This window comes from Fistularia commersonii, chromosome 1 (genome assembly GCF_037954325.1).
Source record: "Fistularia commersonii isolate RoL2024-O1a breed Wild chromosome 1, RoL_Fcom_v1.0, whole genome shotgun sequence".
In the NCBI taxonomy this organism is placed as follows: domain Eukaryota; kingdom Metazoa; phylum Chordata; class Actinopteri; order Syngnathiformes; family Fistulariidae; genus Fistularia; species Fistularia commersonii.
Genome location: NC_141284.1, coordinates 16,028,045 through 16,032,364, shown reverse-complemented (window position 1 = coordinate 16,032,364; position 4,320 = coordinate 16,028,045).

Here is a 4,320-nt window from a genome sequence, read left to right as displayed (position 1 = left end):
TTACGGGTTAATAAACAGTATAATCAGAGAAGGAAGGAAGAAAGAAAGGAGGGGAGGGGGTGAGGTTGAGAGGAAGGTTGGGGAAGGAAGGATGGGGGAGAGGAAAAAGAGGAGGGAAGGGGGAAGATGGAAGGAACGAAGGTGTGAAGGAAGCAAAACCTTGTTTGCTCAGCCATGTTCACTCAGACATGGTCCTTCAATAATGTTCCTTCAGTTAGGCTGAAAGAACAAAGGGTTGAAGGAACACTCAATATTTTCTTTATCTGAAAAATGCACAAAATGCATCTCCTCCCTCCCTCCTTCCTCCTCCTCCTCTCTCACGTTCCAGGGGTCATTGCTGCGTCGTGTCTCGTTCTAATGTGAGACTCCTCCTGAAAATGCAAACAGATTACAACACAGTGAAAGTAGTTCTGGTTGCTCTGCAAACTGACACACAGTTTTACAGAACGGGAAAGTAATTAAGACTCTGACCTTTGACCCATAGATTGACACATGGGGGAATCCCCGCCATGTGCTCCCGCCGCCTCCCCGCCGCTTCCATCTCCCAACTGTTGCACCTCACTGGGCAACAGTGGCAGCAAACTTCTCCAAACATTTGCACAACGCAAAACGATAGCGGCAAGTTTCGTTGAGAAGATGGCGGCTTTTTAGCACCTTGCCGCATCTCGCACACCCCGCGGCGACGGGGATAGCACCCATGGAGGGAGGGGGCGAGGGGTGGCGGGTGTCAAATCTGCCTGTGTGTGTGTGTGTGTGTGTGTGTGTGTGTGTGTGTGTGTGTTTGTTTGTAAACCAGTGAGTGTGAATGAACAGTGTGTGTACAGTTTGCCACTGCTGCGTGTGAACAACTGAGAGTAACTGACGCCATGTTGGAGGAGATGGGAGACGTTGTGTGAAAAAGGAACCGTCTTTATTTTCCATGTACCTCGCTGGTTGTTGATCTCCCTATCAGTCTGAAAATCTTCAACCAAAGCTGGTGTTTTCTTTTTTGGGGCAGCATTATCAAAAAAACTGCATTTTTTCTTTTGTTTCATCAAGAAACACCATATTAACCACGGGACTATTTTTAACAGCAGTGAATCCACATTTGGCAGTAGGAAGATGTGCCACATGTCCCATTGATGAAGCACAGAGAAACACTTGTACAACAACTATCATTCCTGCTACTGCCAGTACTAAGACTACTGATATTACTCCTGCAGCTACTGCCACTTTTGTATTACTCATAATACTCCGATACTACTGATATTTCTGCTGTTTACTCTTCTACGTCTGCTGCTTCTTTGACTTATGATAGTAGTAATAATGTACTACTATTGCTGCTGCTGCTGCTGCTGCTGCTGCAGAGGCACTCGCTGCTTTTACAACTGGAGTCAATCAGAGCTGCCACAGGGTCAAGCGGCAGGATCTATGCTGGTCGGATCAGCTGTCAATCATCCATCCAGTTACTCTCACATTCACACCTACAGACAATTTAGAACAGGGCTGTCGAACAGCGAACCAGACTGATATAAAGTTTATTGAAAACTTATTGAAACGACCTTGTTGTTCATATTTAACTTGGAACTAGCAAACTGTGAGTTATTTCCCATAACACAACATAAATCATCAAATAAATGATATCAAAAAATAGATAAGAAATAAAATCAATTGAATTCAATTTTTTGTGGCTCAATCTGTAAATTCAACTGAAAACATTTCTCTTCAGGCTAACAACAGCCCAAAAATAATTTCCTTCAAAGAATAAGGAACACCGGATGAAAAAAAAACTACTGCTCTGTGATGCTAACACGCCTGAAGTAGTCACACTGTCTCCACATAGAAGACATGGATAATTTTCCCTCAACATCCAGCGACATACACTCTGCCTCATACCTGCTTCACACCTGATTCGTTTAATCATTTTTTGGGGAGAGGGGATGTTGAATCTGAACTGAATTGCTCCATAAGGCTGCCGATGAAGGAGTGAGGCACGGTCTCGTGCTCACCCGTAACTGGCGAGCCAGTGCACTGCAAGTGCATTGTGAGACTTGTATTATTATGGTTTTGTGTGCAAAAGAATTGCACCAAGGGCCAGATTTAACAGTAATTAAATATTATTACGAGGGCCGAAGATAATTCATTCATGGGCTGGATGTTGCTGGTGGATCTTGAGTCTGATACATGGTATTCCGAGTCTTCAATGAATCTACAAACTGATTTTGGACTGGAGAGAACCCAGGCAGGAGAACATGGTGGGAACAGTAGAGTCAGAACTGAGGGCCTTCTGGCTGTGCTGTGACAGAACCTGCACCTGAACTACTTTTATATTTACATTTAATCTTTGATTTAATCTTTTAACCACCACTCTGGAGCAGTGACTGGAAAGGATTCAACTTTGGATTATATCTTCAGAACCCTCTCCACGGGGAGAGAGACTTGTGCAGAGTGGGTTTGCTTTTCTTTACATCCAAGTTTCTCTCCATTGAAAAAAAAGTCCAGATGATCCTGATAATTCACAAAAATGTTCTCAGAAAACTTCATTATTCTTATTTTTGCTCAGTGTGTGTATGAGTGTGTGCTTCACAGCAGCAACACTTTACAGGTTAGACTTATCCTTTCAATGAAACTGTTGCCATGGAGATCAGGTAATAATAACGTGTGTGTGTGTTAGTGCAGGTGATTATTATCATGTCAAGGCTGCACTTTTCTCTCTCTCTCTTTATTTTGCTCTAACAACAGCCCATCATTGGCTCTTATTGGTCACGGGATCAGTTACTGGGAGCCAATAACCAATCAGCTGTCAGCTGTTACAGGCTGGCGTAACTTTGGACCTGAGATTTGAGAGGACTTGCTTTCTTGAGTTTAGTACTTGCAACGGCAATAGCATCCTTTGTTATTGCCAGCCAACACGAGTCGCCCAGGCTAGTGCTATCTGAGTATTTTCTCATTTCGGCATAAAATGTGGAAAATGAAAGGACACCAAATACAATATCGAATCTTCAGTTCTTTCAGTGCAGAATGCTGGCTTCAGTTGAACAGAGCAAAAACAAGCATTCATCTTCCACCGCTTATCCTGTTCCCAGGGTCGCGGGGGATGCTGGAGCCTAACTCAGCTGTCATTGGGCGAGAGGCGGGATACACCCCGGGCTGGTCGTCAGTCATTCGCAGATAAATGATATTTAATGACAGATAACATTCATTCATTCATTCGGGGCAATTTTCCCAAATAATCTCCAATTACATACTGCTGAATGTTTTTGGAAAGTTCCTCCGGAAAAACCCACACAGACAAAGGGACGGGAAAATCGAAACAGGGTCTTTTTGCTGTGAGGCTAAAACACCAATCACTGCGCCACCGTGTCGGTCCAGAGCAGAAACATCAAATTACAAAAAATCAAAAGAGCAAAAATTCCTTTTTTATTTGACCCTGGGTTGGTCCTTTGGCTCCAAAGGACTCTTGAAATGTTTGTGTGATAAAAAACAAAAAAAATTCAAGGGTTGATTATTCAGATAACCGGGGCAAAGGCGAGGGGCGCTAAAAAGAAAAAAGGGTAAAACTGAGAGAAGGGAAGGTTTGCAGATACGTCAAGTTTTAATTCAACTTTTTTTTTTTTTCCTTTGTCATTTATTTATTGATTTCTTTGGATTTTTTTTTTTAAATCAGTTCTGATTCTGAGGTCACTGTTTTCTTGCTTTCAGTTTTTCAAAACCGACTCCAGATTTTGAGCTGCTTATTGTCCCTTTTTATAATGTTAAAAATTAATCTAATTTTCCCTGAAGCCGATCAGAAGGGGATTTTGAATATGAGCCTCCAGATCGCTCTGGAGGAATATAAGTCATCCGGTGATGGTCAGAGCTGCTGTACAAAACATCAAAATCAGTCTTTTAAAAGCAATCAATCTCTAGCAATTTCTTTTTGCTTTGTTTTTTTTGAAAAAGGTAGTTTGACTTTGGCCATTTAGAGCAGTGACTTACTCCTGATGGGATTGTGGGATCATTTTATATGTGTGTGTGTGTGTGTGTGTGTTTCTTCCATTGAAGAAAAGACATTTATTTTGTTCCCGAACAAACAAACAAACAAACAAACAAACTGTAGAACAAGTGACTCTTGTGAGTCACAAACAGAAATTGCTTATCAAGAAGTTCTGTTGAACGGCTTTATTTTTAAAAGTTAGATACACATTTAGAAAATTTCAGAAAGTCCCGCATTTTGTTTCTTTATTTGTTTCGAATCGAAAAATAAATCTCAAAAGGTCATCAGCGTGAGATCCAGATGGTAGGCGGTGGCTGCCAATCAAACCCGTGAAGTTTAACCCCCCTCCCCCTGATGTCGTCCAC